At 33.8% G+C, this 27,652-nt stretch overlaps 1 pseudogene; it reads left to right on the forward strand.

Moving 5' to 3' along the window:
* The first annotated feature begins 556 nt into the window (after nucleotides 1-556).
* Nucleotides 557-27,286, forward strand: LOC108485268 (lupeol synthase-like; annotated as a pseudogene).
* Nucleotides 27,287-27,652: the final 366 nt, after the last annotated feature.

Here is a 27,652-nt window from a genome sequence, read left to right on the forward strand (position 1 = left end):
AATTAACATTTTAGTCAATATTTTCGTTAAAAAAATCAATTTGACTCTTTTTGAAATATTGATGGTCAAATTCAACTTCCTTTTTAAAGGTTGATGGCCAAATTGAACTCAAGAAAAAATTATCTTAATATTTTTAATGTTTACATTATAATAGTATTATTTATATCGGTTGTCTAGTAGTATTATATATTAATATAGATTTAGTTCTTATATGTTTTAAATTACATAATATATCAAAATAACATAATATAAAATATTACAAACTTAAAAATTAGATCGAGTCGAGCTCAGACTTTTAATGTTCAAACTCAAGCTCAAGCCATATTTTAATTGGATCTAATTTTTTTTTGTTCAAATCTATTTTTAAACTTACTTTATTTTATTTAAACTCTTCCAAATTTTAAGCTTGCCTTTAAACTTGATGGGTGATCCAGCCCATTAATAGTTCCACCCCTCCCTCTTAAATTTTATCTTTCATTTAATAATGGCAAGTAGTGGTTGTAGTGTAAAGTCTTTATAAGTTGAGGACTTTGTTCATGAAAAATTAAGAAAGAAAATGTGGAGGCTTAAGATGAGGGGAAGGTGGCAATGATCCCTACCTTTACAGTACCAACAATTTTCTGGGAAGGCAAACGTGGGAGTTCGATCCAAATGCAGGAACAGCTGAAGAACGAGATGAGGTTGAAGAAGCTCGTCTTAACTTCTACAATAATCGGTACAATGTTCAGCCCAGTTCTGATCTCCTCTGGCAAATGCAGGTACATCATTTGCCTTAATTTAACACTTTATAATATAAAAGAATTAAATAGACTTATTTATCATTATTTATATGTTTGATGAATGCAGTTTCTAAGAGAGAAGAAGATGCAACAAACGATTCCCCAACCAAAGATAGAGGATGGTGAAGAAGTGACATATGAAGTTACAACTGCAGCAGTGAAGAGAAGTGTCCACTTGTTTTCAGCTCTACAATCAACACATGGCCATTGGCCAGCTGAGAATTCTGGCCCCATGTATTATATTCCTCCTTTGGTCATGTCTCTCTATATCACAGGACATCTCAATACTATATTCTCTAGAGAGCATCGCAAAGAAATTCTCCGTTATATTTACTGCCATCAGGTAATAAATTTATATATGTATGTGTATAAGTTTAGCTATATATGTATTAAACGGTGGATTGATAATATTTAATAAAAAAAGTTGGTTTTGGCATGGCAGAACGAGGATGGAGGATGGGGATTATCCATAGGGGTTCACAGTACAATGTTTTGCACAACTCTCAATTACATTTGTATGCGTTTATTGGGAGTAGGACCTGATGGTGGCCTTAACAATGCTTGCGAGAGAGCTCGAAAGTGGATTCTCAAGTCTTTCAGTATGTCGTCTTTCTTTTATTTACTAGAAAACTTAATCTACACAAATGAATGAATGATATAAAACTTAATAAACTAATATCTATCATTTTAGATTGTTAAGAACACAAATTAGATGTGGAAATATACCTAAATCCACTCAAATGTTAAAATCTTCAAGATTTCCAAAATGACAAACAAATAAATATTTTAGAGAAAATGACCATTTTTATTTGTTGATGATAGGATGTTAGAAAAATCATGTATGTTTAATTTGAGACTATAACTTTAATATATAACTTTTATACATTAACTTTAATCTCTAATTAGCCTATGATCAATCATAAATTAGTTACATCACTGTCTACAAATATAAGCATAATTTACTTTAACTATATTTAATAACTTTTAATTTTAACTAAATACAATTACAACTTAATATAACCCTACAATTTATATATATTAATTTTGTTGTACGTAGATATTGGGTGTTTATGAATGGTCAGGCTGCCACCCAATGCCTCCAGAGTTTTGGCTCTTTCCTTCTTATTTTCCCATTAATCCAGGTTTGCAACAAACCATATAAATGATTTGTTTATATATATATATATATACACGTGTGTGAGTACGTATATATATTAGTGATGAAGATATTGCAATGCAGCAAAGATGCTTTGTTATTGCCGATTAACTTACCTGCCAATGTCATATTTGTACGGAAGAAAATTCGTGGGTCCAATCACACCTCTGATTTTACAGTTAAGACAAGAACTCCACACTGAACCATATGATGAAATCGATTGGAGCAAAAAGAGGCATTTATGTGCAAAGGTAATTATAATCTATATATGTTTGATACAATATTTATTTCTAGAAAATTTGAAAGAAGAATGTTTTATTCATTGCATGCAGGAAGATCTCCACTATCCTCATACATTGCTTCAAATATTGCTTTGGGATAGTCTCTACTTATTTTCAGAGCCTCTCCTTAATCGTTGGCCCTTTAATAAATTGAGAAAAAAAGCTCTTAAAGTAGCAATGGATCTCATTCACTATGAAGATGAAAATAGTCGCTATATTACCATTGGATGTGTGGAAAAGGTAATACAATTGAAGTATAAATAATTTTGAATAATATTTGGCAACATATAATGCTTGCTAATACACTTGATATAATACATTGGGCAGCCTTTATGTATGCTTGCTTGTTGGGTTGAAGATCCAAATGGAATTTATTTTAAGAAGCATCTTGCTAGGGTTGTTGACTGTTTGTGGGTTGGAGAAGATGGAATGAAGCTGCAGGTTTGTTAATTATAAAGCACTAAAATTGTTGAATTAGTTAAACATTCATTAAATTATTGACTTTGATTGTTGATTACTATTTTAGCTAATTAGTTTATGCTCTCTTTTTTTTCAATATTTCACCATGAAGGGCGTTGCAAGTCAAACTTGGGATGCTAGTCTCCTTCTCCAAGCTTTGCTTGCTACCAATTTATATGATGAAATTGGACCAACTCTGATGAAGGGGCATGATTTCTTAAAGAACTCACAGGTTCTATGAACCTTAAATTCAAAACTCTATACATTATATATAGTTTCTTCACCGCACGACACAAAGTTGTGATTAATTTCACCAATTTGCTCGGAATTGATGGTTCAAATATTGGTTGGAATTTAAGGTTAGGGATAATCCTCCAGGAGATTTTAAAAGAATGTTTAGACACATTTCTAAAGGATCATGGACATTCGCTGATCAAGATCATGGATGGCAAGTTTCTGATTGTACCGCAGAAAGTTTGAAGGTAAATTCTGTTTCATTCAATTAAATAAGAAGTGTTCATGCATGAAGTTGGTTATATTCAAGTGGGTTCATATGTGGTAGCTAAGTTGGGTTCAAACCTTTAATGTTGGATCCTAAAAGACTCATTTTTTTCAACACGATTAATATTTTTCAAATATTAATGAATTTCCATGTTTAGACAAATGACTTAATCACAAGTCTAAATTAATCACAACATTTCAAGTTTTAATGATCCGCAATAGGAATTATTGCTTAAAATATGTTCCTTACTTTGCAGTGCTGTGTAAATTTTGCAATGATGGCACCAGAAATGGTTGGTGAGAAAATGGAAGAAGAGCAATTTTATGATGCTGTCAATGTTCTTCTATCTTTACAGGTACAATATATAGAATGTCTAAGTTAAAAACAACATTAATTGCAATTGGAAAATATTAGCAAATTATAAATGTTACTGGCATGTGCTCAAATTTCATCATATGTAATTTTTATTAATTTTATTAAAAATATAAAAAGACAGAAGTACCTTCATAATAATATAATTTATTTATATATAAAAGGTATATCCATAATTTTCTTAACCAAGTTGGTGACTGGATAACCTGTTACACCTACTCAATTAAGAGTTTAAATATAAGTATAGATATACAAACAATGAGGGTGAAATAATGTGTAACAAAATTGAAATGTGTAAAAACATTAAAACAAGACACTGCTTGATGTAGGAAAGAAAAAAATTAATAGATATTAATGGCATAGGTTCAAACCTCATCAAATGCAATTTTTTTTTATTTTATTAAACATATAGAATGACAAAAATATCTTCATAATAGTATAATTTATTTATGAGTAAACTATATAAATGGTCACTCGACTATTAAAAACTTTTTTATTAGTGCGATTCACGAGTCTCTCCTAATAGTACACCAAAACCATTAATTAAAACAATTCTTACAAACACACAAACACTTCCAACCTTCCACAAGAAACAAGAACAACATCTGCATTTTTTTTGGTGAATTACAAGCAAGACTAGCGCGATTTGAATCCAAATAATACCTAGGGTGATAAACAAAAGCTACTTTTGAAGAACTTACCATATTAAACAGACGTATACCTTAATCAAATCGTCCAACAACACAAAAATGCAGCAAGAAGATGAAACAAGAAGGAAGGAAAAGAGGGAGTAGAAGGGAAACGCAAAGAAGGAAAACCAAAAGATGGAACGGTCACAAAATTGAAAAAAAAAAACTGAACGTGAAAAGAGGGAGAGAGAGTGAGAAACATGAGAGAGTGGTGAAAATTTGGGGAAAATCTTCTAATTTAATTTTTTTTTTAAAAAAACCATCATAACTAAATTGATTTTATGATCATTTATCAGATTATTTAGAATTCAAATTTCATCCAACTTCTACCACATGGGCGGCACAGATTGGGAATTAGTAAAATGTTTATATTTTTCACGCATAAGGATTTGAATACAAGACTTATGGGCCAAGAAACTTATCAAAAAATAATTTTTAAGTTTAATATCTAAATATAGCAGTTGGAGCAAAAATAAAAAAGAATTCAATGGAAAGGATTTGAAATCAAAATCTCTCCCCCATAGCCACAAGAATTAACCACCAAAACAAATTAACTCACTTTGACCCTTTTTTAACAATTTAAAAACAAAAATTTTGGGTATTACATATTGAGCTGTGATACTAACTCAATTAATATAGAAATATAGATATAGAAAATATTAAAAAATATTTGTTGAATTTCAAATTATTTATATTTCGATGGAGGTAAAATTTAAATCTAGAATGGTTTAAATTGTCCTTATTTAAATTTGTTATTTGCCAACAAATTTTTGTATTGTATGGGATTAACACATAAATTTAATCTTTAGTATCCCTATGCTTTAAGTATAACTATTTTAGAAATGATTGCAGGGTAAAAATGGTGGTTATCCAGCTTGGGAACCAGCAGGAGGTGCATTCTGGTGGGAGGTAATATTTCAATATTTGTACTTATCTTTGATATTATTTAATTTCCTATGAATTTAATAAACCATTTTTTTCACCTTAAAATTATCCTTTTAGTGGTTGAATCCAATTGAATTTCTTGAGGATCTGACCAAAGAATATGAGTAATGTAACGCCCCAATTTTCGGGAATTCTGTGAATGTTGACAAAATTTCATGCTTTGATTTTGTCATTTGTGAGTGAAATTATGAAATAGGACCTATGTGAAAATGTTTGAAAATGCTATAGGCTAAATTGAAGTGGCCAAATAAATAGGAGTGCAAAATAGGAGGATTTGCATGATAAACCTCCCATTTTACATGAAGTGGCCAACCATCATGTTGTTGTAGACAAAATGTACACTTGATATCCATAATTTATGGTACAAATTGATACAAATTGATAATAGGCTAGGTAAATGTTCCATGATAATGGGTTAGGTAAATGTTCCATGATAATGGGTTAGGTAAATGTTTCATGATAATGGGTTAGGTAAATGTTTCATGATAAGAATATCATGTCTTTTGTATTAAAGAATTAAATGGATGAAATATGAAGTTTTATTAAAAGAAAAAGGGGTGAAAAGAACAAAGTTTTGTCCATCTTTGTTCATCATAGCTGAAAGTTAGAGAAGAGAAAGGAGAGCAGAAAGCTCTTGAGTATTCGGTCATTAGGAGGAGGAAAATTGAAGGTAAGTTCTTAGTACCTTGCTTCTATTTTGAGGTTCATGAGTTCTTCTTGATTCTACCTTAACTCTTGAAGTATATTTTGATTTTTAGTTGTGTTGTGAGCATTTAGTCATGAATTAAAATGAAGGAAATGGTTGTTGTTTCATGTTCTTTTGATGAAAAATGGAAGATAGGTGAAGTTGAGCCAAACAAATGAACATGCATGTGCCTTAGATGCTAAAGGAAAAATCGGCTAACATGTTGTGCTTTAAAATGATGAAATGGAGATTATACTTAAGTAAAATCATAGATATGTGATGATTGATTGGTGATATACATGTTTAAATAACATGCATGCAAGTTAGGTGTGAAAGGGTGATTTGGTAATAAATCTGCTTGGGACAGCAGCAGTAACGTGACTTTGGAAAATCACCATAAATTGTGGGAGATGAATTAGAAGCTGAATAAATTATGTAATTAAAGCTTATTGAGTCTAGTTTCTAATGAAATAAACAAGAACATATTTTGAATTCTGTACAATGAGAAATTTGATTCGTAATGAAGAGTGGTCAGATTAGTCAAACAGTGAAACATGGGAAACTTTGAGAAAAATCTGGTATTTATTGGATAAACAAAAAATTATGAAAATTTTATGGATAGAAGATATATGAGTCTATTTTCAGGGAAAATTAACGGAACTTGATTTGGAGTTTCGTAGCTCCAGTTATAAATGATTTAGTGACTGTTGCTCAGGAAGACAGCTTGCAGTGAAATTATGATTATGTGGTAAACATTGACAAAAATTTGTTAATGAGTTGCTTATTGATTTCTTATAAGCTTACTATGATCTGTAGGTGTGGTTGGCCGAATATAGTATGGGGTTAATATGTAGTTTGTGTTTGAATAGTTAGATTAACGTGTTAGTAATCCAATTGTAGGCAGTTCGTGTGTGTGGATCTCGTCAGCATATCGTTGCAAACAGGTATGTAACTAACACCCTCTTTCTTAGTCTAGATGGGCAAAAGCCGAAATGCCAAAAACCGTATTTTGTAGATTTATGAAAGTGTGCGAATGCACGTGAGGTAAATCGATTAATGTTTTGGTAAGCTGCAATGTTTGGATTGCAAAGTGCATGATTTTGTGCCCTCGATATTTTTGGGCTTAATGGGCCAAAATTGGAATGATGGGCCAACAGCCCAATTCAGTAAAACCCTCGATATGTGATTCATTAGTACGTGAAAGGTAGGAATATGCATGAAAAACCCTAAAATAGATAAATTATTGAAATACCTTTAAAAGTGAAAAATTTACGTTTTACCCTAGTAGATAAATTACCAAATACCCCTAGGGTTAAATTGACCTAAATGCATGTTTGATCGTTGTTATTTATCTGCATGCCATGTTCTTATTATCTTATGCATGGGACTGGGATATTGACGGAGGAAGTACTGAAAGTGGCTTGTCCACGTACTGGAGGCTTTACCTCAATTTATCGTTAAGCGAGCAGCAAGGTCAAGAATCGTGGAGTGTTAAATGGGTGGGTTGAGCTATTCCCACATGGAGTGTATGGCTGGTACGGGTGGAGTGTAGTGGTTGGTGGGTTGAGTAGTCTCCCAAATGGGCTCGCATATGTTATTGATGTTGCATGTATTTTGAAATGGGCCTATGGGCCATCTTGTTATCTGAATAAGGGCTAAGGCCCGGTTTATTGTAATCTGAAAAGGGCTCGCCCAAGTACCACTATTACTGAATGGGCTTAGGCCCAATAGGCTTGAGCTGACTTGGGCTTTGAATGGGTTTTCCTTACACACCGAGTTTCCCCAAACTCACCCTTTTATTTTCATCCACGCAGAAATCCCCAACCATAGTGGGCTTGGAGTCGTGAGGGAATTGAATGGCCACCCATTCGAAAGTTTGATTTTCTTCCGTGAACTGGACATCCTTTTAATTACGTTTGAGGTTTTGGGCTTTTAAATGTAATAAGGCCGCTTATTTATTTTTGATGGTTTTAATATGTATTACTAAGATAGGTATTACTTATTTTAACTGTTGAAACTGGATAGCTTTAGGGCGCGTTTTCAAAAACAACAGTTGATTTCAAAATAACACGACAACAAGCAAAGCTTCCGCAATGAAAGTATTTTCCAAAATTAATCACTTTTCCTAAAATGACTTAATCAAATCGGTTTCTAGAAATATCCATGACGTTAAGGTGTGGCAATGGCAAGATGCATGTCAGGATTGGATCCGAAGGAGCTTGGTACTTAAGCGGTCCGATGGACTCACCACCTCTTTTCCGGTTTCCTACCGGTGCATGCTTCCATTCACTTTAACCCTTAATGAATTAATCTTTTGAACATTAAGTACGATTTTCGGACTTAGAATGGATTTTTTTAACGTTTTTGATGTGGCATGTCGGATCCGGCCATAACTTCTGGGCCGGGTTTGGGGTGCTACAAGTAAGTTTCCTATGCTTATTTTATTTTAATTAATTTCATTAATTATAATTATACATTGTTATGGAAAACTGGTTTATAAAGTTTATACTAATGAGAAGGAAAAATAATTGTAAAATCTAGGCATGTAGAGTGCACTTCATCATCAATCCAGGCACTAGCTATTTTCAAGAAATTATACCCAGGGCATAGAAAAATAGAGATTGAAAATTGCATCAGAAAAGCTGCAAAGTTCATTGAAGATGTACAATACCCTGATGGTTCTTGGTAATGGCCCTTATGAATTCCTCAAACAAATAATTTAATCAGATTTCACCTATTCCTACAAGTGGATGCATATATATACTATTTATAAAATCTTTTATTGAATTAGTATTACCCAACAATCGAGTTTCAACTCTGTTAGAAAATTATTAGAGTATAATTTTATTTGGAAAGTAAGTTATATGATTTTGTTAGTGTTTTTGACTTTTTATATTTTTATGAATTAATAAAATTTGTCTATAATGAAACTTTTATTTTTCCATTTGAACTAAAACAATTTTAATTTTTATACTGAAACTTTCTTGAATTGGTGTTATTCATCAATCAGGTCCCAACTCAGTTAGGAAATTACCAAAAACTACACTATGTTTTTTAAGTACTAGTTCCCACACCAATATGCATGTGATAGAATTTCTAGTATCAATAATGTTTCTAGTATCAATAATGTTATTGAGTGAGTTGCTGCAATAAGTTAATTCAACGCCAACCCATAATTGATGACAACACCATGATAAGAATTTTATTCATTTAATATTTTTATACTATGTACTTTCGTATTTAAATTTCGTTTTACTCACAATTTAATCTATTTTTAATATCTTATATATTTCATTTGTTATTATTAATCAATTTCAAACCATAATTTTTATTATTTTTTTATCTTATTTTTAAACATATTTCTATATTTTAAATACATTATTTTTATACGCATACGCTTCTGATAAAATTTCTTATAAATGGATAGGTATGGAAATTGGGGAGTTTGCTTCTTTTATGGGACATGGTTTGCACTATTAGGTCTTAAGGCTGCAGGAAAGAACTTCAAAAATTGCTTGGCTATTAGGAAAGGAGTTGACTTTTTGCTTAAAACCCAAAGAGAAGATGGTGGTTGGGGGGAGAGCTATCTTTCTTGTCCTACAAGGGTAATTAATATTTATTATAGCTTCTTTTTTTTCTTCATTTTTGTAGAAGCCCAAATTGCCCGGGCCCGATTTCATCAAAACCCAACCAAACCTCTAAACCCACTAAAACCCTTAACTCATGACCCATTTACATCTACCCAAACCCATTATAAAACCTAAATATTAAACCCAATTCAAAAGCCCATTAAGCCCCCAAAAAAAACCTAACCCAAAAAAAAAAAGAAGAAAAAAAAACCTAACAAAAAAAAAAACTAAAAACCCTAGCCACCTAACCACTTTCCCACTTGCCCCATTTTTCCTCCCATTTTGATATCCATTGTCTACCACCACCACCTACAAAATAGAAAAAGAAATAATAGAAAATCATGTAAAAATGGCTATAAAAAGCCATTCAAAAATCATGTAAAAAAAAGAGGAGGATTTTACAAAGATTGAAAAAAAACATAAAATCCTTCAAATTTTGAACACAAAAGAAACATCAATAAAAGGTTGCATCTTTTTCTTTTTCCTCTTCTTTCAATTTTTTCTTTTTTTTGTATTGTTTTTTCTTTCTTTATATATACATATATTGTTAAAAAATTTAACTTTTCCGCCACCGTGGCGGTGGTGGGTGTGGTCGACGACGGTGCCATGACCGACGATCAACCGTGACCGGCCCCTTGGCCGGATTTCCTTTTCCCCTCCCTCTCTCTTCTTTCCCCTTCTTTTTTAGGTATTTTATATATATTATGTATATATTTTTAATGCCATTAGTTATATATTTCTTATGTATATATTCTTAAATACTATTATATACATATATATATATTTTAAATACCATATTGTGTATATATTATTATTACAAATTATTACTATTGCTAGTATTATTATAACTATTATTATATTAGTGTATATTTTATGTACATATGTATATATATATATATATATATTTTGCACATATCATTATTTTATATTATTGTTGTAAATTTTTATGTATATATTTTTAGGTACGTTTCCTAATATTTTCTTTTATTGTAGATATTATTATTATTATTATTACATACTTTTATTATATGCATATATATATATATATATGTATTTTATGTACATATTATTATTTTATATTATTATTACCAAATATATCATTTTTCCTATTTTATTATTAGTACATGATTTGTTTTTATTTTGTAAATATCATTATTATTGTTATTCTAATATTCTAGTATTCCATGTTAATATTTTTCATTAATGATATCATTTTTTTTCGTCCTTTATCTATTTTTAATTTCTCACTTTAGGAATATTTTTCTCATGTTTTAATTAATTTCAAAAATAAGGCAATGTACCGATTTAATAGTAAGCCATCGATTTCATCACTATGTTGGGTGAAATTCATCGGCTTGTGTTAAAAAACGGGACACCCTTTCTAAAAAGAAATCGAAAACTAAAAATTCTCATTTTTCAATCGGATCACGATTAAATATTATATTGAACTCGTATTTTTGAAAATCAAGTCAACAAATGTTTATGAGATACCAATTTTGGGCGTCGCGAGGGTGCTAATACCTTCCTCACAGAATCGACTCGAACCCCAATTTTTCTCTGGACTTTCACGTAGACCTAAATTTGGCCTTCTTTTTATTTTAAAATAATTTTATTAGGTGTCCGATCACACCTATAAAAAAGGATCGGTGGCGACTCCCTTTGTTAATAAAATCGAAAGTTGGTTTTCAAATGTTTAATAAATCGCCACAATTAGCGACCAAGCGAAACTAATTTTTTTTTTACGTCGCTACAGCTGGCGACTCCACTGGGGACCCTTTTTGAGAGTCGAGTCGAATTAAACTCGCGTTGTCAAAATTTTCAAAGTTCCTTGTTCAAATTAACATTTAGTCGTGATCTTCAAATTTTTTGTTTTCAAAAAAAATCATGCATTTGCATCGTGTTGTATATATTCTAACTTGTTTTATCTGGTTGTTTTTCACTTTAAATTTTGTGATTTTAGTTTGGTTTAGTTTTTAAATAAAACGTAAAGGTTTGCAAGTTTCTCCCACACACCGTGCACGTGCATTTTGTTGCATAACATGAGCTCTCTACCCGGCTCCGTCCGTTTAAGTGAAAGTAAACACTACGCCTTCGTGAGTTAACTCGTCCCCCTCCGCAAGCTAGTGAATACTTTGGGTTACATATGACTTATGCTTTCGTGAGTTAACTTGTCCCTCCGCATAAGCATAAGTAAATGTAATCCTCGAATTGAACTCGTGAGCTGTGATAGACTATGACCGAGGCTCCATGCTAATCTTAGCGAGATGATAGTACGGGCAATTCGAGTACCTATCTAGAACCAAAACCGCATATAATGAACCATACGAGCAACCTAACTAGAGCCATGCCGAACCTCCGTCCGCTTAGTAGTCCCCAAAATAAGTGCACGGAGGAATGCCTCTTGCCTTTTGCATTTTCACTTTCTATATAAGAGGATCGGTCTGCATTTAATAAACTAGGTCGGGTATTTCGATTTGTTGAAGTTCTCTATGTTTTTCACCGTATTAAATTACTAATCAAGTTTGTTTGTCTTTGCTTTATTGTTTTCATCATGCATTATAGGCATCATATTAGGAAGGTGTTGATTAAAGATTGGTTGCCAAAACGGGTTTCTAATGGAGGAGTCAATTATACGAGTGACCAAACGTTGTGTAATACTCTTTTGATTAAGGAAATGCCTAAACAGGGCTATCTTGAAATTAACACCAAATTTTGCATATTCATTCATGATCGACATTCATTTGACATTCATGCATTCATTCATGCATTCATTCATACACCGCATATCCCATACTCGGTCATTGAAGATAAAATATATAATTCGCAGTTGTAATACCACAAGATGGAACCACGTCATTCAGTATAAAACTCGCCGACAAGCTAGAGTAATGGAGGTGAATTCAATGAGAAAAGCGAAAGATTGAAAAAGGCGAAAACCGTAATGGGAGCCTATGGAATTCCTCCTTTGTCAAGAACATTTACGTCTGGAATGATATACCCGAGGGTGACAATGCACAAGGCACAATGTTAATGATCGAAAAGGGTTTTCGAACATCGAGATAAATTTCATTGACAAAGGAGCTGACACAAGTAAAGATGTCTCAAGGATACGCCTTTGTCCCCCTGGTTTCATGTTGAATAATTGGACTGCCGAGAACCTTCTTGTAGTTTATAAGTCTTCAGAGTAATGCTCAAACATTAACATTCTATTGTGTCCTTAGATATAATAGAATTCCTTTGTAAGAGCTTGCATTCGCTCTTTATCATTCAAATGAATATCAATGAAGATGCATTTTGTCATGATCTTTCGCATTATCACTAATTTCATAATCATTTTCTCATTTCGTAGCCTGTCCTTACATTTGCCTCATGCCATGCCATAACATTTCGTTTGTTGGTTCCAATACTTGGATGCCCCTCTATAGTCTCTTTTTTTCATTCAACTTTCGTGTGCTCGGATGTCAACAAAGATGAACAAACCCGTTACGAGTCCTGAAATCGATTTTGAGAAGGCTGTTTGTTTAGGAGAATTTGAAGCCGAAGAAAATGCTGAAGACTATGTCTTGTCTCCTGACTTGCTAAGAATGGTGGAACAAGAGGATAAACAGATTTTGCCTCATCAAGAATCCGTTGAAACAATAAATCTGGGAGGCGAAGAAAGGAAACAAGAAGTGAAGATTGGCACTTCTATTTGAGGGCACCGGGCATAATTTGATTGCTTTGCTCCTCGAGTACAAAGATGTATTCGCATAGTCATATCAGGACATGCCAGGATTGGATGAAGATGTAGCGGTCTATAAGCTCCCATTAAAGCCAGAATGCAAGCCCATTCAACAAAAGCTAAGACGAATGAGGCCTGAGATGTTGTTGAAGATAAAAGAGGAAGTCAAGAAGCAATTTGATGCTGGTTTCCTACAAGCCTCCGAATATCCAGAATGGGTGGCTAACATAGTCCCGGTGCCAAAGAAAGACGGCAAAGTACGAATGTGCGTGGATTATCGTGACCTGAATCGAGCAAGTCCTAAAGATAATTTTCCCTTACCACACATTGATACGTTGGTGGATAACACAGCAAAACATTCATTGTTTTCTTTCATGGACGGATTCTCGGGGTATAATCAGATCAAGATGGCCCCTGAGGATATGGAGAAAACTACCTTCGTAGCAATGTGGGGAACATTCTGCTACAAGGTGATGCCATTTGGGTTAAAGAATGCTGGGGCAACATATCAGAAGGCTATGGTGACGTTATTCCATGACATGATGCATAAAAAAATAGAGGTCTACGTCGACGATATGATTGCTGAATCCCGAGGAGAAGAAGAGCATGTAGTGAATCTCAAGAAGTTGTTCGACAGGCTGAGAAAGTTCCAGTTAAAGCTCAATCCAGCCAAATGTACGTTTGGGGCTACCTCGGGGAAGTTTCTAAGCTTCATTGTCAGTGAAAGAGGTATCGAAGTTGATCCAGATAAAATAAAAGCCATTCAAGAGTTACCATCTCTCGCAAGCGCAAAAGGAAGTTAGAGGATTTTAGGAGATTAAACTACATCTCCCGATTCATTGCTCAACTTACCAACCAATGCGACCCAATCTTTCGGCTTCTTCAAAAACATAACCCGGGAGAATGGAATGAGGAATGTCAGGTGGCCTTTGATAAGATAAAGCAATATTTGTCTAGTCCTCCAGTGCTAGTACTGGTAACTCCGGGGAGACCATTGATATTGTATTTGACCGTGTTCGAAAATTCAATGGGTTGCGTACTGGGGTAACACGACGAGTCAGGAAAGAAAGAAAATGCGATCTACTACCTCAGTAAAAAATTCACTGAATATGAGGTAAAGTATTCGTCCATTGAAAAATACTGTTACGCTCTGGTTTGGGTAGCTCGGAGACACAGACAATATATTTGTATCATACGACATGGCTAATTTTAAAGCTAGACCTAATAAAATACATGATGGAATCATCGGCACTCTCAGGAAGAATGGCACGATGGCAGATCCTCCTATCAGAATATGACATTGCCTATGTAAGTCAGAAGTCAATAAAAGGGAGCGCAATAGCTGATTTCTTAGCGACTCGAACGACGGAGGGATATGAGCCCTTGAAATTTGATTTCCCAGACGAAGACTTAATGTGCATCACAGAAATGGAATCTGAGTCATCAAAAGAGAAGTCATGGAATATGTGCTTTGATGGTGCGTCAAATACTTTAGGGCATGGAATTGGAGCAATCTTGGTATCACCAAACGGGAATCATTATCCGTTCACTGCAAGACTGAATTTCTTCTGTACCAATAACATAGCAGAATATGAGGCCTGTATCATGGGACTTCGTGCAACCATTGAACGAAACATCGAAATCTTAGAGGTGTACGGGGACTCAGCCCTAGTGGTTTACCAAATCCGTGGAGAGTGGGAAGTGAGGGACCCAAAATTGATTAAGTACAGTGATTTAGTAGCTGAATTGATCAAAGAATTCAAAGAAATAACTTTTCATTACTTCCCGCGAGAAGAAAACTAATTGGCTGATGCCCTGGCCACTTTGGCTTCAATGTTCAAAGCAAGTAAAGAAGCAGAAATAATGCCCCTCAAAATGAGCATATACGAGGTCCCTGCACACTGTTGTAGCATTGAGAAAGAGGCAGACGGACGGCCATGGTTCCATGATATCTTAGAATATATCAAGAATCAAAGCTATCCCGAACAAGCGAATGAGAACGACAAAAGAACAATCAGAAGAATGGCAGCGAGATTTGTTCTTGATGGGGATATCCTGCATAAAAGAGGAAAGGATCAAGTACTTTTGAGATGCGTGGATGATATTGAAGCCAGAAAGATACTTGAAGATGTCCATGAAAGAATCTGTGGGACACATGCCAATGGTTTCAGTATGGCCAGAAAGATTATGAGACTCGGTTACTACTGGTTGACGATGGAAAGCGACTGCATTAGTTTTGCCAGAAAATGCCACAAATGTCAAATCTACGGTGATAAAATTCATGTAGCCCCTTCGCCCCTTCACGTCATGACTTCTCCGTGGCCTTTTTCTATGTGGGGCAAGGATGTCATAGGGCCTATTTTCCCGAAAGCTTCTAATGGACATCGATTCATTTTTGTGGTCATTGATTACTTCACAAAATGGATAGAAGCCGCTTCATTTGCCAATGTGACCAAGACTGCAGTTTGCAGGTTTTTGAAGAAGGAAATCATTTGTCGATATGGTTTGCCTGAAAGAATCATTTCAGATAACGCCATGAATCTGAATAACAATATGATGAAGGAAGTATGCGAGCAATTCCAAATAAAGCATCATAACTCCTCGCCCTATCGCCCAAAGATGAACGGGGCTGTTGAAGCAGCCAATAAAAATATTAAGAGGATCATTGGGAAAATGATTGAGACGTTTAAAGATTGGTACGAGAAGCTTCCATTTGCTTTGTTTGCATATCGCACATCTGTACGAACATCTACGGGAGCAACTCCTTTCTCTCTGGTTTATGGAATGGAAGCTGTGCTACCTATCGAGGTTGAGATCCCTTCTCTACGAGTCTTAATGGAATCAAAGTTAGAAGAAGCAGAATGGGTACAAGCTCGATATGATCAGCTGAACCTCATTGAAGAAAAGCGTCTCGGGGCAATTTGTCACGGGCAGATGTACCAAAAAAGAATGATAGCGACCCATGACAAGAAGGTACGACCAAGAGAATTCCATGAATGAGAACTCGTCTTGAGAAAAATTCTCCCAATACAAAAAGATCTGCGAGGAAATGGGCACCAAACGGGAAGGACCGACGTCAGAAAGAAGGCATTCTCGGGAGGAGCTTTGATCCTTACCGAGATGGATGGGAAAGAGTTGTCAAATCCGGTGAACTCGAGATGTTGTGAAGAAATATTATGCTTAAGATGAAAACCGAAAGGGCATCTTAAAAAAAATGGATCAAGGCGAAAACCGAAAAGGCGTCTTGATTATTACAAAAGATTAGGATGAAAACGAGAGAGGCGTCCTAATGAAACAAACCTGGCGGTCGAACGATAGGTCAAGCAGTGAGGCTACAGTATTTGAAGCATTTCTGAAAGCTTGAAATCTTCTACGTAAGAAGCCGCGCTCAAAAAGATTTTTGATTGAGGAACGATGAAGAGTTCATGTGTTGAATATTTAGAGCATTTGTATCCGTTGAATACGATCCTTTCTTTCTTTTTGACATTTTTTACTCTCATTGTTTAACTTGCTTTGTTTGCCACATTTGAAATAGATGAATATGAAATATCATTTTTGTCCCTATCTGACCTTTTTCATGCATCTCATTATTTACATGATAAATGGTGAAATGACATACTCTAAACAAAAGAAATGTTAAGCATTACCTGGATGAAAATTTGATAAGCACAAGAGTCTCAAAGTAAGAACAAAGTTCAATCGGGAGCAGAAGAGTGATATCTGAGAAACGTCGATTACTCGTGAAGCTTGAAGACAGGTATAAGGCCTGAAGAGAAAGTTGAGAATCAAAGCAATGAACACAGATCCTCAACAATTGTTGGCTAAATGGACAAACGACAAACATGCTTAAGGAGCACTGCATAATCATGTAGGCATAAAAGCATTTAAGACAAACATGTGCATATCATGATAACATCATGCATGACATATACAGGTACTCCAGTAGAGCAAGAAGATGTGATGATAGCTGAAAAGACACATGAGTTCCACCAGATGACATGTTCTAGTATTCTGATGTTTTATTTTAAAATTTAACTCATATTGCGAGAGGTGAGTTGAACCTCAGGACACGCTGAGGTAATTTCAATTTCTGTTGTCAAAAAAAAAAAATCAACTCGTATTGCGAGCGGTGAGTTGAGCCTCAAGACATGTTGAATTATTTTCAATTTCTGTTTTTCAAAAAAAATCAGCTCATATTGCGAGAGATGAGTTGAACCTCAAGACGCTGAGGTGTTTTCCATTTTTGTTCTTTAATTTCTGTGTTTCAAAAAAATCAACTCATATTGCGAATGGTGAGTTGAGCCTCGGGACACGCTGAGGTAATTTCAATTTCTATTTTCAAAATTCAACTCATATTGCGAGAAATTAGTTGAGCCTCAAGACACGTTGAGGTATTTTCAATTTCTATTTTCAAAAAAAAAAACCAACTTATATTGCGAGAGGTAAGTTGAGCCTCAGTTCACATGCTGAGGTATTTTTAATTTCTGTCTTTCAAAAAAAATCAACTCATATTGCGAGAGGTGAGTTGAGCTTCAGATCACACACTGAGGTTTTTTTTTTTTTCAATTTATATTTTTCAAAAATCAACTCATATTGCGAGAGGTGAGTTGAGCCTTGAGTCACATATCGAGGCATTTTCAAAATCTGCTTTTCAAGTTAAGTTTCAAAAATCAACTCATATTGCGAGAGGTGAGTTGAGCCTCAAGACACGTTGAGGTATTTTCAATTTCGCTTTTTTAAAAAATCAGCTCATATTGCGAGAGGTGAGTTGAACCTCAAGATCTTGAGGTGTTTTCCATTTCATTCTTTAATTTCGTGTTTCAAAAGATCAGCTCATATTGCGAATGGTGAATTGAGCCTTAACTCACACGCCGAGGTATTTTCAATTTCCGTTTTCAATTTCGCCTTTCAAAAAAATCAACTCATATTGCGAGAGGTGAGTTGAGCTTGAGATCACACACTCGAGGTATTTTTTTCAATTTATATTTTTCAAAATCAACTCATATTGCGAGAGGTGAGTTGAGCCTCTGGACCGAGGTAATTTCAATTTTCATTTTCAAAATCAACTCATATTGCGAGAGGTGAGTTGAGCCTCGGGACACGCTGAGGTAATTTCAATCTGTTTTTAAAATTCAACTCATATTGCGAGAAATGAGTTGAGCCTCAAGACACGCTGAGGTAATTTCAATTTCTATTTTCAAAATTCAACTCATATTACGAGAAATGAGTTGAACCTCAAGACACGTTGAGGTAATTTCAATTTCTGTTTTCAAAATTCAACTCATATTGCGAGAAATGAGTTGAGCCTCAAGACATGTTGAGGTATTTTCAATTTCTGTTTTCAAAAAAAATCAACTTATATTGCGAGAGGTGAGTTGAGCCTCGGTTCACATCTTTGAGGTATTTTCAATTTCATCTTTCAAAAAATCAACTCATATTGCGAGAGGTGAGTTGAGCTTCAGATCACACACTGTGGTATTTTTTTCAATTTATATTGCGAAAGGTGAGTTGAGCTTTTTAATTTCTGCGAGAGGTGAGTTGAGCCTCGAGTCACATGTCGAGGTATTTTTAAAATCTGCTTTTCAAGATAAGTTTCAAAAATCAACTCATATTGCGAGAGGTGAGTTGAGCCTTGGCTCACACGCTGAGCTATTTTAATTTCTGTTTTTAATGTCTGTTTTAGAGAGTCAATTCATATTGTGAAAAATGAGTTGAGCTCAGGATCATATGCCGAGTAGAGAATAAAGATTGAAGCTGATTGAAGACGTCAGATTCTGTCTCCTTAAAGTTGCAGTGGAGTTGATCGAGGGCATCAGATCTTGCCTTTCTGAAGTCGCAGAAGAAAAGACCACAAACCTTATCTCACTGAAGCGATAGAAGAGAAGATTGAAGTTGTAGATCCCACCTTTCTGAAGTTACAGTGAAGTAGATCGAAGCCATAAATTTCATATCCTTGAAGTTACATTGGAATAGATTGAAGCTACAAGGCGTATATCATAAGATGCAGTGGTGTGAACCAAAGATACAAGATGCGGTGGACTGAAAAGGGACTAACTAAATAAGAAGAGTTCTAAAGCAAGTCAAGACCTAGCAAGACCGGGAAAATTTGGTCTTCCTTGAAAGTCTTTGCTCTATTCCTGTTACACGACAATGAGCAAAGAGGGGCAGCTGTAGAAGCCCAAATTGCCCGGGCCCGATTTCATCAAAACCCAACCAAACCTCTAAACCCACTAAAACCCTTAACTCATGACCCATTTACATCTACCCAAACCCATTATAAAACCTAAATATTAAACCCAATTCAAAAGCCCATTAAGCCCCCAAAAAAAACCTAACCAAAAAAAAAAAGAAGAAAAAAGAAAAACCTAACAAAAAAAAAAAACTAAAAAAACCCTAGCCACCTAACCACTTTCCCACTTGCCCCATTTTTCCTCCCATTTTTGATATCCATTGTCTACCACCACCACCTACAAAATAGAAAAAGAAATAATAGAAAATCATGTAAAAAATGGCTATAAAAAGCCATTCAAAAATCATGTAAAAAAAAAAGAGGAGGGGGGATTTTACAAAGATTGAAAAAAAAAACATAAAAATCCCTTCAAATTTTGAACACAAAAGAAACATCAATAAAAAGGTTGCATCTTTTTCTTTTTTCCTCTTCTTTCGAATTTTTTTCTTTTTTTTTGTATTGTTTTTTCTTTCTTTATATATACATATATTGTTAAAAAATTTAACTTTTCCGCCACTGTATGGCGTCATGGCATGGTCGACGACGGCGGCGACCGACGATCAACCGTGTGACCCCCCTTGCCGGATTTCCTTTTCCCCTCCCTCTCTCTTCTTTCCCCTTCTTTTTTAGGTATTTTATATATATTATGTATATATTTTTAATGCCATTAGTTATATATTTCTTATGTATATATTCTTAAATACTATTATATACATATATATATATATTTTAAATACCATATTGTGTATATATTATTATTACAAATTATTACTATTGCTAGTATTATTATAACTATTATTATATTAGTGTATATTTTATGTACATATGTATATATATATATATTTTGCACATATCATTATTTTATATTATTGTTGTAAATTTTTATGTATATATTTTTAGGTACGTTTCCTAATATTTTCTTTTATTGTAGATATTATTATTATTATTATTACATACTTTTATTATATGCATATATATATATATATGTATTTTTATGTACATATTATTATTTTATATTATTATTACCAAATATATCATTTTTCCTATTTTATTATTAGTACATGATTTGTTTTTATTTTGTAAATATCATTATTATTGTTATTCTAATATTCTAGTATTCCATGTTAATATTTTTCATTAATGATATCATTTTTTTGCGTCCTTTATCTATTTTTAATTTCTCACTTTAGGAATATTTTTTCTCATGTTTTAATTAATTTCAAAAATAAGGCAATGTACCGATTTAATATTAAGCCATCGATTTCATCGCTATGTTGGGTGAAATTCATCGGCTTGTGTTAAAAAACGGGACACCCTTTCTAAAAAGAAATCGAAAACTAAAAATTCTCATTTTTCAATCGGATCACGATTAAATATTATATTGAACTCGTATTTTTGAAAATCAAGTCAACAAATGTTTATGAGATACCAATTTTGGGCGTCGCGAGGTGCTAATACCTTCCTCACAGAATCGACTCGAACCCCAATTTTTCTCTGGACTTTCACGTAGACCTAAATTTGGCCTTCTTTTTATTTTAAAATAATTTTATTAGGTGTCCGATCACACCTATAAAAAAGGATCGGTGGCGACTCCCTTTGTTAATAAAATCGAAAGTTGGTTTCCAAATGTTTAATAAATCGCCACAATTAGCGACCAAGCGAAACTAATTTTTTTTTTACGTCGCTACAATTTTATTTTAGAGGATAAATCTAAAATATCATTAATTATATTTATTTACCATGAAAGTAATTTAATTTTTGTCTTCTAAATATAATTCTATCAAATTAAAATTTTTACATAATAAATTGTGTAAATTTGAAATTTACCCTTTGGAACCATGAATCTCTTCGGAAACAATATATATGTAATTATGAATAGTTTTATTTTCCTTGTTGATAAAAGGTATATACACCCATCGAAGGAAAAGAATCGAATTTGGTAAATACTGCACAGGCTTTGATGGGTTTAATTATTGCCGGCCAGGTATGCTTTACTTGCAATTATCAATGATTTTATAGTTTTAATGTATTAATTTTAATTTTTTATATTGTATTCTAAAATAATACATATATACATATGATATGCTATGCTATTGAATAGGCTGAGAGGGATCCTACACCTTTGCATCGAGCTGCAAAATTGTTGATAAATTCTCAATTGCCAAGCGGTGATTTTCCTCAGCAGGTAATTTTTTTCCATTTATATATTATAGATAAAAGCATTAGGGAGGCCTTTATATTAGAAGTGAGATTACATTTTGTTTCATTTACTCAAAAAATAGGTGAATTAATCCCTATACGTTATATTAAAGAGCAAATTGATCATTTCTGTTAAAAAATTCAACCATTTCTAGTTTTAAAAACTGTGCTGATAGAATAACCAGGCAGTTCTACATGATATGTCACTTGTACCTCATGCTAATGTATAAGGACTAATTTTTAATAATAGAAATGGATGAAAGTTTTAACAGAAAAACCAGTTTACTCTTTGATGCAACATACATAAATTAATTTACTCGTTTTTTAAAAAATGCGATCTGACTTTTAGTATAAGGATCTCCATGATACTTTCGTTATATAATTAAGAGAAATGGCAAAAGAAAAAGAAAAGAAAATTTATATGTTAAATTTTTTTGGTGGTGGAATTTGGCAGGGAATGACTGGAGTTTTCATGAGGAACTGTATAATACACTTTGCATTATATAGGAATGTTTTCCCTCTATGGGCTCTGGCCGAGTATCGCAATCATGTTTGGCCTTTAGAACATGTATGCTTTTGAATAATAAAAATGATGTATTGGAGGATTATATATATATATATATATATATATTAGTTGCATCTTGAAATTTACAGTAAACTTTTTCCTTTACCCTATGCCACTGGGTAACAATGAATATCTTTTGATCCACTATGATGTTCTTTTTACTTATTTTTTTCTAGTTTTCAAATGTTCAATTGTGGTTTTTGGAATCAAGTAGATTTAGCTTTTCTTTACAACTTTTTCTTTCAATTAAATGCCAAATAAATCAAAGACAAAGTAAGACAATATAAAACCATAATCTTATTTTTATTTATAAATATCTTAAATTCCTTTAATCAAAATATAGGGTCAACAACAGCAATTTAAGAAGAATTATAAAATTTAAACAACTTAAAAGTTATGACAGACGAAGAAATGGGATTAAGATGAAATCTAATGTTAATTGCAACTCCCTCTAGAATTGGGTTGTTGTGCAACTTGTTATATACGTTGACATTTTTTTATTGAAAACTTTTGGATACTATCTTACACTATATTGAGTAGGGTGAAACTCGATTCGATTAAAAAAATGGGAAAAAAATTTAATTTCAAATCAATTGAATCGAGTTGTTCGAGACAACTTGAATAAGTAATTCGAGTTTCGAGTTCGAGTTCGAGTTGAGTTGAACTAGACTTGTCCAAGGGGTGGGCCTTGAGAGGGTTTGAAAAAAATATAGATGTAACCCCCCAAAATTTAGGGGTTTAGAATAATTAGATATTATTGTATTAATTAATACTAAACTTGATTAGGTCTAATTTGAAATGTAACACCCAAACCCGGTCTGGACGTTATGGCCGAATTAGGCGATGTCACATGGTAGTATGTTTGAAAACCATAACTTTGCCTAAAAATAATTTTTATTTAGAAACTTTGTATTATTACCTATTACTTCTAATATCGAGTTATTTAATTAGTCGAGTGTTTTCAAAACGTTTATTCAATGCAAAAGCTTTTAAAACAGATTGCGTATTTGTGGTATTTTTGATAAAACATCTATCTTTTTGAAAACCCGTGTCCTTTCCTACTGCTAGCAATAATAAACCAAAAATACAAATCCCAGATTAAGTAAAAATCCATAGAGGCCATATTACAGCAAAATAATCTCAATTAAAAGTAAAATTATAAATAGGTAATAAACAGTGTAATAGAAAACGTGTGGCCACCACTGAGTCCTCCGTCGCTCCGACCCGCCTATGTTTAGGGATTTCCTGTACAGATTAATAGAAGGGATGAGTTTATGTAAACTCATGTGTGTAATCCCCATATAAACAAGCAGTCAGAATGCAATCATAGTCTGGGCCTAAGCCCATTTCAAAAACAGTTTCAGTTTCAGATATGGCCTTAGCCCATTACAGTATCAATATTCAGTACAGTAACAGTTATGCAGTATCAAATCCTACCCAACCAGCCTCTACACTCTAACTCCGTCCAACCCTACACTCTATGTGGGGATATAGTCAACCCACCCTTCCCTACACTCCAAAAGTACCGGATGCGACACTAGACTGTAGTTTGCAGCTGAGCTTCTAGTAAATTAGGCTCGAGGCCTTTCAGTACAGTTCCTTCGAACATTATATTTCCCCAACCAATGCAATGCAATATACAAATATGACATGCTATAACATAATATCATGCATGTAAATAGGGCATACAATATCAAATCAGTGGGATATCATCATGCTAAATCATATCAGTCATATAGTCATTTCAATCAATTAGGGGTCTAAATAAGCTTACCGACCCTACAGTAGGTCCACAGTCGACTCAGGCGACCCGTGCAACCTTAGCAATAAAACAGTGAAAATAGGCTTACAAGCCCGCGATGTTCGCCCATGTGGGCCCTCACGCCCGTGTAGCCTATGTTGTAGGCCAATTTTAGCCCATTTACATCAAAACCCAATTTAGCCTTACCTAACCCACCAAAATTAAACCCAAAACCCAAAATCTTAACTACCCAAAGCCCAATTTACATCAAAACCCCAATGGCCCAAACCTTAAGCCCAAATCAAAATAAAAAAACCCTAGTCCACAAATTAAACTTTTCTCAACTAAATCTTAGCCTTTTCCACCACCAACTCCACTAGCCACACCTTTTCCACCACCAACTCCACTAGCCACACCTTTTCCACTACCAAATCCACTAGCCACACTTGCTCCATTACCTATTCCACTAGCCACACTTGCTCTACCACCACTTGTACCTACAAATGAAGATATAAACAATAAAAAAATATTTTGTAAATGGCTATATAAGCCTTCTCATATTTTGTATATGGGGGGATTTTTTTTTGGAGAGTTTTTGGGAGAGAAAGTTATTGTAAAGGATTTTTGGAGATGTTTCTTTTTAAAGTAATCAAGGAGAAGAGTTATTTTAAAGGCTAGTTTTTGGAGAAGCTAGTTTTTTTGGAGATTAATCAAAGATTAAAGCAAAAGAGGTTTCTTTGTCTATTCTCGTTTTAAGTTCTTTGTTTACTTATTGTTTTCCTTTCAATCTTATTTTGTTTCTTTTATACGAAAGTAAAAAATAAAAGGAGGAAGCTACCCATTTTACCGAAAAAGTTTTTTTTGAGGTCCCATTGCTGTGTCTTGATGGCTGGTAGATGATGGTGGTGATGGTCCAATGACGGACGATGGTTGCCTTGTGGCCGAAAATCACCCACCCTTTCTCTCTCTCTCTCTCTTTTTTTGTTATTATTATATTTCTTAATATTATATTATATATATCCTTTTAATATATTAGGTATATTTTAAATTCTATATTACGTATAAATATTTTTATACTATTTTATGTATATATCTTTAATACTATATTATTTATATACATGTATATTTTTTCTACATGTTATCTTATGTATATATTTTAACTATATTATGTATGTATTTTTAACACTATATTATGTATATATTTTAATATTATCACGTATTTATTTTTTATATATGTACATGTTTATGTAGTATTATTAATAGTATTGTTTTTAAATATCATTATTATTTCTAATATATATATATATATATATATATTATGTACACTTTTTATTTCTATTTTATTTTTATTTGTCAATATTAATTATTATTATTCTAATATTTTGATATTTTGATATTTTAATATTTTATATTTTATATATTTTATTATTCACATCATTATTCGCATTTTTACAATAATATTCTTAGATTTTTACTATCATTTTAGAAACTTTTTACATTTTAATTTTAAGAATAAGGCAATGTACCGATTTTAACATTAAGTCATCGATTTCATCGCTATGTTGGGTGAAATTAGTCGGCTCGTGTTAAAAACGGGACGTCCTTCTAAAAAACCAAAAACTTGCAACTTCTCATTTCCTTCAATCGAATCACACTTAAACGTCAAATTGAATTCGTATTTTTGAAAATCAAGACAACACGTGTTTAATAAGATACCAATTTTGGGCGTCGCGAGGGTGCTAATACCTTCCTTGTGCGTAACCGACTCCCGTACCCAACTTTACTCTGGCTTTTGACGTAGACCTAAATTCGGCCTTCATTTTTGTGCAAGAATAAATTTTCTTTTCTAAAAAAGGATGATTTATTAGGTGTCCGGTCACACCTAGAAAAAAGATCAGTGGCGACTCCTTTTTTTAATAAAATCGAAAGTCGATTTTTTAAATTTTCAAATAATCGCCTCAATTAGCGACCGAAAGCGAAATTTTTACGTCGCTACAGCTGGCGACTCCACTGGGGACGTCAGTTTTTGAAAGTCGAGTCACTTAAACGCGTATTGTCAAAATTTTCAAAATTCCTTGTTCGAATTAATATTTAGTCGTGATCCCAAAATTGGGTTTTTGAAGTGTTGGATATATTCTCCCAACTTGTTTTATCCGATTATTATTCAGCTTTAAATTTTTATGGTTTTAGTTTTGGTCTAGTTTTTTTAAATAGAACGTAAAGGTTTGTGAGTTTCTCCCACACACCGTGCACTTGCATTTTGCATAATATGAGCTCTCTACCCAGGCCTCATCCGTTTAAGTGAAAGTAAATGCTACGCCTTCGTGAGTTAACTCATCCCTCAGTACAAGCTAGTGAATACTTTCGGGTTACATATGACTTATGCTTTCGTGATTTAACTTGTCCCTCCGCATAGGCATAAGTAAATGTAATCCCTCGAATTGATCTCGTAAGCCTATGATGGGCCATGACCGAGGCTCTGTACTAATCTTAGTAGATGACAGTACAAACGATTCGAGTACCCATCTAGAACCAAAACCGCATATAGTGAACCATACGAGCCATCTAACTAGAGTCGTGCCAAACCTCCGTTCGTTTACTAGTCACCAAAATAAGTACACGGGAAAAACACATCTTACCTTCTGTTTCTTTTACATTTACGCTTTCTATACAAGGGAATCGAGTCCATTGGACCAAGTAGCTTAATTTATTAGATTGTCCACAGTTTTTCTCTGTTCATATGTGTTGTGCTAACCAAGTTTGTTTGTTTTTATTCTTATTTTACATCATGCATTATAAGCATCATATTAGGAAGGTGTTGACTAGAGATCGGTTGCCAAAAAATGGGTTTCTAATGGAAGAGTCAATTATACAAACAATCGAGAGGAATGCCACGGTTCGAGACTGGTCTCTAAAGACTCAGAAAGAAAGAGGGGATAGTCTAGTGGAGGGATGTATTGCCAATTTGCCTGAGTACGTAACTGTAAATGTTCGCCAGAATAACCTTGAAGATTTGGTTCGGGTTTGGAATCAGTGGGACTTGGATACTAGAGGTATCTTCACCGAGAGATATGGAGACATAGCCAACTTAATTGCTGTCAACATAGACGAACGATTGATTCAAGCCATGGTCAGATTTTGGGATCCGGCTTATGCATGTTTTATCTTCAACCAAGAAGATCTGACTCCGACTATAGAGGAGTACGCTGCTTTGCTCCGTATTGATAATGTACAACCCTATAAGATATCTGTGAAGGAGCCTAAGTCAATGACCTTCAAGAAAAAGTTAGTAAGATTGACAGACATGACTGACACATGGGTAGAAAATAGATAAAGAAGAAGAATGAAACCATTTGCATCCCATGGTCTTCTCTACGAGACTTGGTTCTGAACCATCCCTACATGTTGAAAAGGGTATATCTGTTCGCTCTGGCCATTTACGGTTTGATCATATTCCCGAAGGTCCTTGTACACATAGAAGTTGCGGTGGTAGATTTCTTCGAACGATTAAAACAAGGAATCAACCCTGTCCCAACTATCCTGGCCGAAACCTTCAGATCACTAAGTAGCTGTAGGAAGAAAGGAGAAGGTCGTTTTATCGGATGCGCGCAGTTACTCAATGTTTGGATTCTGAGCCACTTCTGGAAAGTAGAGCGCACACCGTTCCATATGTTTTCTAAAACATTCTCCCCGTTAGAAG

Source organism: Gossypium arboreum, chromosome 6 (genome assembly GCF_025698485.1).
Source record: "Gossypium arboreum isolate Shixiya-1 chromosome 6, ASM2569848v2, whole genome shotgun sequence".
Lineage (NCBI taxonomy): Eukaryota > Viridiplantae > Streptophyta > Magnoliopsida > Malvales > Malvaceae > Gossypium > Gossypium arboreum.